We start from the raw sequence: 12,671 nt of genomic DNA, 5'->3' as shown, positions 1-12,671 counted from the left end.
TTTTTTTAAACCCTAACCTTCTGTCTTAGAATCAGACTTGAGTGTCACTTCCAAGGCTGAAGAGCTGTAAGGGCTAGGCAACTGAATTGGGGTTAAGTGACTTGCCCAGGGTCACATAGTTAAGAAGTGTCTGAGGCCAGATTGGAACCCAAGATCTCTCGTTTCTAGTCTTGGCTCCCTATCTACCTAGCTATCTCTACTTCTTTTTTTTCAGACCTATGATTTTGCTTGTGTAGGAAACTCTCAGTATAGAAACTTCTTTCACTTGTCTTTAGCAGAGTGTCTGTAGTTTAGTCTTAATCTCTCTGGATGCCATGGGTATTTTGTGCCTTGCCCATTGTAACACAGTCACTTTGTGTAAGGAGCAAGATTTGCACCCAGATCTTTGTGATTCCAAGTCTGACCCTCTCTTCCATTCCACCAGAATGGCTCTTAGGTCAGCCGATCTTGGTTTAGATTCTTGTGTGACCTTTGACAAGCTGTTTAATTAGTCATCTGTAAAAAGGGGTTGCACTAAATGATCTCCAAGACCCTTTCTACCTCTAAATCCTCCAAGCCTAAGAACTATATTTTGAAAATGTGGTTTGTAGATTGATTTTCTGAAGAAAATGAGTTTCTCATCTGCTGTAATAGGTTCATTTCATACACTCATAGGACTGAAAGCTGGAGGAGACCTTTAGGACTTGAAGATGGGGAAGAATATCTCTTTGAAAGCTGCATTATTAGGTGGTAGGCCACGTGAGATGACCGAAGGTCCCTTCTAGCTCAAAATTACTTTTTGACTCATGTATGGGCAGCTTTCTGGGGGAAAAAAATTTATAGTTATGAGCATACTTACTGAAATGGGTGAAAAGCAGAGAAAAATTCACCTGTGACCAAAAGTCCCTTTGCTCTGTGTCCTCCATAATCTGCCTGCTGTTCTGTGGTCCACTGCAATGATTTGGTCACAGTTTCTGAGAGTCCTGAGCTTTTCTTTATTTGAATCTTCTATTCCAGTTAAAAAAAATTTTTTTTAAGCTTGTCAGACAAAGCCATTAAAATAGGTTTTAAAAGAAGATGGTCCACAAAACTGTTATACACTGATGTTTTTCTCCCTCATTCCTAATGCCTTTCTAGTTCTATTGTACTTTTTCATTTTCTTGCAATTAAATCATTCTTTTTTAAAAATTAAATTAAAATTTTATTTAATTTTATTAATAATATTTATATATCAATTCAATACATAAATATAATAACTTATAAAATTATTTGGTTTTGTCAAATTTTAATTTAGTTTATCAGTTATACATATGAGAAACTATGCAAAACATTTGCATAAGAGCCATGTTGCAAAGAAATCAGCAAATAAGTAAAAAGCAAGAAGCATAAAGTGAAAAATGAATGCTTCAGTCTGTACTCAGGAGTTCATGAGTTCTCCCTCTGGAGGCCGATCATGGTTTTCATTCTGAGTTCTTTGGATCTGTCCGAGATCGTTGTCTTAATCAGGGCAGCTAAGTCTTTCACACTTGATCTTTGCTTCCCTTACTGCCTTTTCTTAGTACAATGCCCTGGTTCCAATCTCTTCACTTTTCCTCAGCTGCTAAAAGGCTTACCAGTTTTGTTCTGCTTTTTTCTACAACCATTCTACATTTCTTATAGTCTAGTAGTATTCCACTACAGTCATGTTTTCAGTCATTTTGTTTAGCCTTTCCCCAATTGACAGACGTCTCCTCGGTTTCTAATGCTTGGCCAGATGGTGCTTTTACATTGTGTAAAGTTGTATCACTACCCTGATAATATTTAGTGTGTTTCTTCTGTGTATCCCCCCCACTTGTTGCCATTCTACTTTGTTTTAGCATGGAATCTGTTCCTCTCCCCTAAGACATTCATTCAGGTTAATAGATTGATTATGAGTCTGCGTTGTGCAGATAAATAAAACAAGTGTACTTTTGTCCTCCAAAGTTTCCCCTCAAACCACAAAGAATACTTTCCCTAAAACCCCACCTCAGTTTAAAACTATATGGTAAAAAAAAGAACATACAAATAAAACCGTTAGCTTTATATGCTGTTTTATTACTTTTTAATTTAGTTCAATTTTAAAATGTATTTTATATATAATATAGGTTATAGTATACATATTATAGAATATATTTTATTAAATAAATGCTTTCTTAGTGTGGGAATACCAAATATAAATCTTGTGAGGAAAAAAACAACTGACAAAAGATTACTGCTAACAGCTTTAGTTCAGGAGGCCACCATGGTGAATGTTAAAATAAAAAAGTATTTTTTAAAAGTCGTGAACATGACAGTAACCAGTGAACATTGATATTTCCATATATACGAAGGACAGAAAAAAGTTCGCATCTGAAACTATGTAATGTAACTTGCTTTTTAAAGTGTATTTGAAACACAATAGTACTAATATCAACCTTGTCTATGTCCTTTTGAACATCATTCTTTTCTGTGTATTTTTCAGTGATTTTATTAGTGATCTTTGACACTCTTCCCTTTTCCCTCCCCCTGTCCTTAGTATTAGCCTGGCCTCGTAACAAGTGACCACAGTTTTTTGTTTCTTATGATTTATCTCGGGCATATCTTTCCAGACACATTCACTGTGAGTGTGACTACAAGATGCTCCTTAAATGTCTTAGTAGGAAGGGGTAGGACTAGTTGAGACTCGCTTGAGCATGATATGGGGAAAATCATTGGTCTAGGAGCCAGAAAGGCCTAAAGTCAAATCTTTGCTCTAACCTCACTTTATGAATTTGTAAAATGGTAGTGATACTGACATGTCTACTGTACCAGATTGTGAGGCTCAAATGAGATGACCTATAGAAAAGCCTTTACCTAAAAGCCTTCATAAATACCAGCCATTAGAATTATTATGAACATAAAGAAAGAAAGCAGCCCGCTGTAGTCTGTAGTCTGTAGCAGACTAGCCTCAGTCAGAAGACCTGACTTCAAATCTTACTGTGGTCACAAACTAGCTATATGGGCCCGTTCATGATTATATTCTCCATTTTAGAGATAAAGAAACTGAGGCAGACAAATGAAGTGACTTGTTGACAGTCACATGACTGAGAAGTGTCTGAGGCTGATCTTGACTTCAGCTTTTCCTGATTCTAGGCCAAACACTATTCACTGTGCCCCTTCATCTCTTCTTTATCTGTGGAGAATGTTTTCGCACTCGTGGACTCATAGGCCCATAAAGCTTTATGAAGTGCCCACTCTGTGCCAGGCATTGTGCTGAATGCTCAGAAATTTTATAAATAACAAGAAAGAGCCCTTACCTTAATTGAGCTTACTATTTAATGGGGAAGACTGCACTCAGAGGGGGTGTGGGTCAAAGGGAAAGACCTGACCTGGGTGCTCGCTTCTGTCTGTCCTCCAATCTGAAAGGCAGAGGACAAAACATACAGGAAATGTGTTATAAAAGACTCCAAACAAAAAGGCCTGTGAAACTGCATCATAGAAGGCACACTTGGATATAGAGACCCACAACATATATTCAGATTCTGAAGATTCTCCTTCTAGGCCCAATCACATGTGGAGGTCTGTCTCCTCGGCACTAAAAGAGATGATTGGACCAGATAGGTTCTAAATTTCTACCTTTCTATCTATGACCCTCTTACCTTTTCTAGCCCATTAATAAAAAGCTTAGTTCCCTCTTGGAAATTCATTTCTTTCATTATGGAATTATAGATAGAGAACTGTAAGGAGCCTTCAAGATCATGAAGTCTAAACCCCTTATTTATTAATGATGAAGTTCATAGCTAGATGGATAGTTAGGGCGTGCTGTAGTGTAACACAGACATTAAGTGCTCACCTTAATATTTTAACCCAGGCTTTCCTAATCTCAAATTGCTGCTTTGTTATACTGTTCTACTACCTATTTATTCAAAGAATAAGGCAATTTTTTTTTCTTAGTAACAACTCTAAGACAGAAGGGCAAAGACTAGGTAAATGGGGTTAAGTGACCTTACCCAAGGTCCCACAGCTAGACAGTGTCTGGTGTCAAATTTGAACCTTGGTCCTCCCAACTCTGGGCCTTGCCCTTTATCCGTTGTGCCACCTAGCTGCCCCTTAAGGTAATAAATAATATTTATGTAACACGTTAAGGTTTGTAGAGTGTTTTCATACATTATCATTTGATTGTCATAATAATCCCGTGTGGCAAGGGCTATTGTTATCCATCCATAGGGAAGCTAAGTGACTTGTCTAGGGTCACACATTTTCCAAGGGGTGTGGATTCCAAATCTAGCCTGTCCACTGAGCCACTGTAGTCTCAGGTACATTGATAAGAAATCAGATCCAAATGCTTCATTTTGCCTACATACTTTTTTTTCAAACCTTCACCTTTCATCTTAGAATCAATACTGTGTATTGGTTCTAAGGCAGAAGAGTGGTAAGGGCGAGGCAATGGGGGTCAAGTGACTTGCCCAGGGTCACACAGCTAGGACGTGTCTGAGGTCAGATTGGAACCCAGGACCTCTCTTCTCTAGGTCTGGCTCTCAATCCACTGAGCCACCCAACTGCCCCCTGCTTAAAAAAAATACAACAACCTTGCCATCAGTATCAATTCTAAAACAGAACAATGGCAAGGGCTAGGTTATTGAGGTTAAGTGCCTTGCCCAGTTTTATACAGCTAGGAAGTGTCTGAGCCCAGATTTGAACCCAGGTCTTCCTGATACCAGACCTGGTGCTCTCTTCACTGTGCAACCTAGCTGATCTGTTGCCTCCATACTTTGACTAAAGAGCATTTTTGATCTTTATACAGGCTTTATTTATGAAGTAGCATCATTTGTATCAAGTCTGTCTTTGGCATCCCAAGGCCAGTCTCACATGTATATTATCTCTTCCTTCTTAATGTTAACTAGATAATGTGGGGACAGAGGAAGCTAGGGAAAGGCTTGGCAACACTTGGCAAACCTGTTATACAAGATCCCTACTATATAACTTGGTAGAATTCCTAAAGAAGAGAAGGTTGAATTCCACTAAGAATTATAACCAAAATTTCAAGTTGGACACTTTAGGTACACAGATAACCTCAGTGTGTATCTTTCATACATACTGATTTGTTGACAGTTGCTCAAGGAGCTGTCAACTCCGGATTTGGTTTTAGTATCAGATTTCTTTTTCTATTTTATTTTAAACCCTCACCTTCCATCTTGGAGTCAATACTGTGTATTGGCTCCAAGGCAGAAGAGTGGTAAGGGTGGGCAATGGGGGTCAAGTGACATGCCCAGGGTCACACAGCTGTTTTTCTATTTTTCATATGTTTGTGGTCTTGGAAACAAAACTGGGGAGTTCCAATGGGAAAACTATATGCATATATTTTGTTAAGAAATAAAGAAAATTGTCCTCAACCTCAGGGTGGTTACCTTCCACATTCTACCCAGATTAGATAACTAAGAAATTCCTTTCTTTTTTGTAATATAGGTATTAAGGATACACGCTCTACATGACTTTTACAAAAAAGTTTGTTGCTTTTTTTTTTTTTTTGCACCAGAGTAATTTCACCATAAATCTCACCTTCTCTCCAGCCCTTCTTTATAACAAAGAAAAACACTTAAGCAAAGCCACCCAGTACAGGAGGATCTGAGACAGTATATAGCATTCCTTATCCCTAAAGTCTCACCCCTGCATTTCTTTAACATCTCTAGGACTAAGAATAATCATTCTGATTAAAGTTCAGTTACTTTATTTGGTCAGTATTCTTTTTTTCTTTTTCTTTTTTGATATGTTTACTGGAAAACTTGCTTATACATGGAGAAACCTAGTAGCAGATGATGCAGTTTTGTTGGCAACCTCCAAAGGGGCGTAGTCTCAGGCATGCCAAGGTATAGTTGGTCCAGTAACCTCCGTCAGACTGGCTCAGGGGTGTTGCAGTTGACTACCTCAACATTGTATCACACAGCTTCCTGTCAGCGGGTTTGATCTGTCGTCAGTCAGCCCTAGCCTTGACTTTTGACGATGGACTCTAGTGTTCTCAGTCTATTTTTTATGCTTGACTCAGTGGTCAAGAGGAATGATGCTGCTGTTGATAACATTTTTAGTTATAGCCATGACTGCTAGCATTTATATAGCACTTAGAGATGTGCAAAGTGTTTCATAAATATTTCTCATTTTATCATCGTAACAACTCTTGGAGGTAAATCCTTTTTATTATCTTCGTTTTTACAGATGAAGAAACTGAGGAAATGCCCAGAGTCACACAGTTAGATGTGAATTCAATTCTTACTGGACACTGTCCAAAGCATCACCTAGCATTGTTATCAAGCTTTTACAAAACTCCTAGGGTTATTTTTTGGAGGATCTCTGTGGGAAGGGAAGGAGAGAGAGAGAGAGAGAGAGAGAGTGAGTTATTTTCAAAGTTGAAGAGTCTTTGGTCTCTGAAAATATTTTAACTTTCTATTTTTTTTTGTTGTTGGCTATTTAGCTCCTTTAACATTGCCTTTTTGGCCCTTTAAGCCCTTTGACTTGGTTTCTCTCTTGTGTTGGATACAGTAGCTTTTTTTTTTTTTTTTTTTTTTTTTTACTTTTGGTGCCAGATTGGCAAAAAGGGTTCAGCATTCTTCTTGTTAAATTTGATTTTTCGTTAAATTTTAAGTTCCCAAGCTGTCACTTTTCCCTCCCCACACTTCTCTAGAAAACCACCACTTGACAAAGATTCATATAAATATTTTATGTGAAACCATGCATTACACACTTCTATTTATCAGTTCTTTCTCTGGAGGTGAACATTTAGTTATTCTTCAAACAATATTGCCATTATTGTCTGTAGTATTCTCTTGGTTTCAGTATCATTCTTAGTCTTCCCCCAACAGTATTTTTATCTGAAGGAAACCAGAGTTGTGATTTCTTTCTGTTTATGTTCCTTCTCTTAGTAAAATAGATTTTTAGCCAGTTAGGAGGCTTCATGGTTCACTACCTGGAAACCAGGAGGGCCTGTGTTCAAGTCCTGCCTCTCTTGACTCATAGTAACTATAGGAGATGCTTTAGGCTATGTTTTGCTATTTGTATTAAACAAATATGTATCTTTTACACATGATCTTTCAGCTCTTTCTAGGTAGGGATTATGTCCATCTCAGAGAACCATGTGGCAATCTTCTCATAAATTCTCATAGATTTATTGTTTTGATATGGAGAATTAATGAAGTGATTGATAAAGAAAACTGGAGTATAGCAATCTGGACATATTGTGTGCTGAGGCTACTATGCCATCTCCTTTTGACTGTCTGAGTCCTGTAGTCTCAGGATCAGTTTCCTCCTGTAGAATAAAAGTTGGACTAGATCATCTGGAAAATCACACCTACTTCAAATTGGCTGATTTTTCTTAGGCCCCCAAATGCTTTTCTTTGCTTGTTGGTGGGGAAAGAGGAGATAAAACTGATGCTAAAAATAAAAAAATAAAATAGAAAAGGCAAATGCAAACTCTGAAATTGATTCCAACTCACTGTTGGGTGTTAGATCCATGACATCATTTCCTACCTTCATGCTCCCTTCTTGCCATCATCTGACAACATCAGAATTATAAGTGGAACAGTTTTCATTGATTTGTTAGCTGTTTGTGGCTCCATTGAAAAGAACCCTTTCAGGAATACCTGCTCCTTGTGCATGGACTGGGTGGCTGGAGGACCACATGGGACCATACCATCACTACCATCACCACCATTGCTGCTACTGCTGCCCACCTGCCATTTGCCTGGCTGTCAAGAGCTGCAGTCTTCTGCACTTTTGTTTCTCCAGTTTAGCTAGCTCTCTAGGGTTGTATTTTGACGAACCTGGTCAAACCTCTACTCTAGGTTAGCTTCTGCTGCTTTTCTTACGTGCCAACATGGTGGCATCTGCTTCATTCAATATTGAAAGCAGTTACCTGGATGGCTACAAGTGCCTGAAACAAGCCACACTGGGACCAAAACCGTTTTCCTGATATTTTATTCATGCTTAAAAAAATCCCAGTCATTTTAACAGCTCCTTTCCCCCTTCCTCCCTTTCCACCCTAGAGCCCTCCTAATTGCCAGGCAAAAGAAAGCAACCCGCAGGCTTTGTCTACAGAGAGATGCATTGCTCATTCTGCAGCTGTTCCACCACCTCTCTGCCTAACAGGTGCTTGCTTTCCTTTCCCTCCTCCCTTCTCTCTCTGCTCTTCCCATCCTCCCCTCCTTCCCTCACTCCCTCCCAGGCTCTCTGGAGGCTTCGCTTGCTCTAGCCACTTGCCACCCTGCTCTTGTTAACTCCCACCATGAATAGGAAGCAGCATTCTTGGTGCCCTGTCATCGTCTTTAAACTGCTTAACATATTTTGTTATCCTGAGCTCTTCTGCAAACCCTTGGAACGTGGAACTCTGGCCCAGGCTACTTTCATTGGGCTCACTGGTCAACACAGTGGATTACTAATACTGTCAAAATGCTTGGTAATGGATCAGTGGAATTGATTATCAGAGGCCCTATCACACCTTTTGCCATCTTGCCCCATCCTTAACCATGTTCTTACTGAATTCTAATGGTTCTCACTTTAGCTTTGAACCCTATGGAGGAGGGAAGAAAGCTGCTTAGAGGCAACCTTCTAATTGGGCTAGTAACTTTGCTATTAACTACACACAAATGTTCCCTTCTGAGCCTTTTAGAAAGATTTTAGGGAGATTTAAATGCCACTGGTTTCCAATAAAGAAATCTGTGCTGCTGAAAAGGACTCTTTTCAGTTCTCCCTGTGCTCTTATTGATTTTGCTCTCTCAAAGACTTTCTTGAACTGGAGATAAAGTCGAAACCCCCTAAATCAAGCTTCCACGCGCATTCCAACCAAATGTTAAAAAACCAGCATAAATGGATTTTGAATAGCCACGAGTAGTTTAATGAATGTTATTTGAAGGTGAAAATTGTGAAGACGCCCCCTTTACCTCTCCTGAAGACATGTAGTTTTGGATTTCTTGACTTAACAAACATTTGTGCAGCCCCAGTCTAGGTAATTTGTACTTTGTTGGGCAGTGGGGGAGATAAAGAATTTAGAGAAAACTTCTCCCCAGTTTAGGATTCAGGGGCTGAATCACAGAGAAGCATCTCCATGATACAGTTTTCTCTAATTTCATGAGGGTAGTTGGAGAATGGCTGTAGTCGAGCGGAAGGGGTACTGGATTTCTAGGTCGAAGATCTTATTTCTTCACTTTTTTTTTTAAACATTTATTAATATTCATTTTTAACATGGTTACATGATTCATGCTCCTACTTTCCCCTTAACCCCCCGCTATTTCTTCACTCTTAACTAACTTCAGTTCCCAAGTAAGGAAGGACTGGGAACATTCTTTCCTGGCCAGATCCTTCTCTCGAAATGCAGCTGTGGAGGAGTGAAGACCCTGAGGGTTCCAAGCCTCCTTTTACCTTCTCTTAAGTCACTCAGTCTCGCTTTGCATGAGCTTATTCTCTGTAAAATCAGGATCCTATTACTCTTAACTGCCTCTACAGATTTCAGAGGCATGTTCTCACGATAAATGAGATAATGTGAATTGTGCTTCGAAAGAAAGTTGCTCTATAAATAAAAGGCATTAACTTGATAGAGGATCTGTGCTAATGACTTGATGGTTTAAAAAAAGTCTGGTTTGCTCATTATTTTTTTAGAATTATTGCTGTTCTTTCACTATCTAATAATATTAGTAGTCTTAATGCTTCACAAAGTACTTTCCCTTTTCCTCATTCATACATGTATTAAGCATTTATATTCAGGGTTCTATATTAGCACATCCTATGGATATCAACATAAATAAAACATGGAGGGCAGCTAAATGGCTCCGTGGATTGAGAACCAGGCCTAGAGATGGGAGGTCCTGGGTTCATATCCAGCTTCAGACACTTCTAGCTGGGTGATTCTGGACAAATCACTTAACCCCCAATGGTCTAGCCCCTATCGTTCTTTCTTCCTGCCTTGGAACCAATACATAGTATTGATTTTAAGACAGAGGGTGTGTGTGTGTGTGTGTGTGTGTGTGTGTGTGCGCGCGCACACATACACATACACACATACATATATACAACATGGTTCAGAGAACTCGTTTCAAGGGGAGGAGGGAACTTAAGTCTTAAGGAGAGTCCCTATTTGGGGGCCAGGGAGGCTAAACAAGATATAGGAGTGCCTCCCATTAGTGTAGGGATGCAGAATCAGGAATTGCCTCAAAGAGGAAGCATATCGCTGGGTCCAGAAGGTCGATGATATTTGAGCCAGTACAGATGCTAGGGAAAGCGTCCCTGATATAAATAAAGTTGAGGAAAGGCACAGGAGATGAGGAAGCATAAATGGGGTATATTCAGTGAGTTATGCATAGTTTAGGTGGTAGGTACCTTAGGAGAGTGAATAATGATTGGTAAACCAGGTCGAGGAGGTTTCATTGGTAGACTCTGGGAAGCGAACCCTATCACAAGATTCAAGATCTATAAAGTTATCTATGGCAGTGAGTTTAGCAACTGTTTTTGAGTTCTCTGAGAGAGGAATTTGCTAAGATGGATGCAAATCAGAGTTACTGATAATAATTTTATTATTTTTCTTTCTTTCTTTTTTTAACATGTAATAACAAATTTCCATATAAGTTTCCCAAAGTCAAATGATCCAAATTGTCTCCTCTTCCTTCTCTACCTCCTCCCAGACCTGGCAAGCAATTTGATCTGGGTTATACATACATGTATTATCACGTAAAACATTTCCATAGCACTCATTTTTGTAAGGGAATAACCATATAGAACCAAGACCCCAAAATGAAAATCCGAATAAACAAGTGAAAAATCATTGGCTTTCATCTGCATTCCAACTCCAACAGTTCTTTTTCTGGAGGTGGGTAGCATTTTTTGCCATAAATCCCTCAGAATTGTCCTGGAGGTGATCACTTTTCTAGAAGCACAAATTTGGATGTATGGTCAGACAAAGGATCTTTTGCAAAGCTTGATGAGAAGTAAACTTTGTTTTCCTGAAACCAAGACTCTTGGAAATCTGGGATGGCTGTATGGTCTCAACACTTCCTAGGTTACTTTTAAGTGCTTTTTGAAAAAACTCATGTACTTCTAAACTACTTTTAATATTTTTAAGCCAAGCTGTTTTAGAGGTCCTTGGGGCCACAGAAATGTGGCTTGTCTCCCCAAATGGTCATGAATTTTGACCATGCCCATGTCAGCCATCTGTTGCTCTTCTAATTTCTAAGTAAAACAAGATGGCCCTAATTACAAAAGATCATATATAGACAAATGCCAAGTATGAATTGGGCCTCCATTATTTGCAGAGTAATCTTGCTCTGGAGAAAATCCAGTAGATGACCATCATCTGGCCATCTGAGGCTCAGTACTCAAATATTCAAATGGCCTGATAGAAAAAATGTGTGCGAAAAGCCATTTTCATCCATTGTTTTAGTCAAAGGCTATTTAAAACACAAAACCCTCAATGGAATGTATGTATATGGTTTTTAAAATTGTTGTTGCTATTTTTTTAAACCCTTACCTTCTGACCTAGAATCGACACTATGTAATGGTTAGAAGGCAGAAGCAATGAGGGCTAGACAGTTGAGTTAAGTGACTTGCCCAGAGTGTCTTGGTCAGATTTGAACCCAACACCTCTTATCTTTGAGCTTGGCTCTCAATCCGCTGTGCTGCCTTGCCTAGCTGCTCCCTCAAATGGAGTGTAAAGTGGACAAAGCAGTTATTTGTTAGCTTAGTATTTTCACCATTTCCATATTTTGAGTGCTTCCTGACCATCTCAATAATCCGTTTTCCCAGTTGTTGAAGATCCCAGCATAGATTTTTCTATTGCAAAGTATAAGAGAGTCATGGATGTTGAACTGGAATGAGAAGGATCTGAGAGTTCATCTATATCCTTTGTTGAACAGTAAGATAACTGTTGGAGACTTTCTAATAGTTATTTGAAAATCCATCTGGAAACACATGAGTTCAATAGATTCCTGGCAGTGGAGTAGGCCAGCGTTGCCAAAGCTTTTTTAAAGTTTATTTTTTGTGATTCTTTACTGTAGAATTACTCGGTCAAGTTGAGGGGAGAGGAAGTAAAGTAAGAAAAGCCTGAAAATGTGGTCATTGTTCTGTCAATTCAGTCACATCCGACTCTTTGTGGCTCCTTTTGGGGTTTTTCTCTGCAGAGGTACTGGAACGGAGAAAACCCCTTTTCCTTCTCCAGTCTATTTGACAAATGAGGAAACTGAGGCCAACAGAGTTAAGCAGCATGCTCAGTCACACAGCTAGTAAGGGTCTGAGGCTAGATTTGAACTCAGGAAGATGAGTCTTCCAGCCTGACACTATCCATTTTACCACCTAGCTGCCTTAAGACTGAAAATAGGAAAGGGCTAAATAAGAGAGAGCTATGATCGAAGAACATGGATTTGGTCTCGATTGGGCTTTATTCCTTTGAACTGAGGTTCTATGTTGGCAAATCTAGGGGTTATGTTATAAATTATGATTATATAGTAGACTAGAACTTGAAATTAGGAGATATTATGCTTTTTAAGCATATAGTATATTAGTGTTGTTCAATTGGAAAATGTGATATTTCTCTGAATGGCTTCTTTCAGAGACATACTGAGAATTCCCCAGGTCCTAAAGTTAATTTAATAGAATTTTAAAGCTCCAAGAGAAAAAATAACTTTTTCAATAAAAATGTCCCAGCTTTGACTAATTCCATAGTTTCGAGATGTCATTTCCTTTGG

The sequence above is a fragment of the Gracilinanus agilis genome, chromosome X (genome assembly GCF_016433145.1).
Source record: "Gracilinanus agilis isolate LMUSP501 chromosome X, AgileGrace, whole genome shotgun sequence".
Classification (NCBI taxonomy): Eukaryota; Metazoa; Chordata; class Mammalia; order Didelphimorphia; family Didelphidae; genus Gracilinanus; species Gracilinanus agilis.
The sequence above is the reverse complement of the archived record's forward strand: the minus strand, read 5'-3'. Positions refer to the sequence as shown.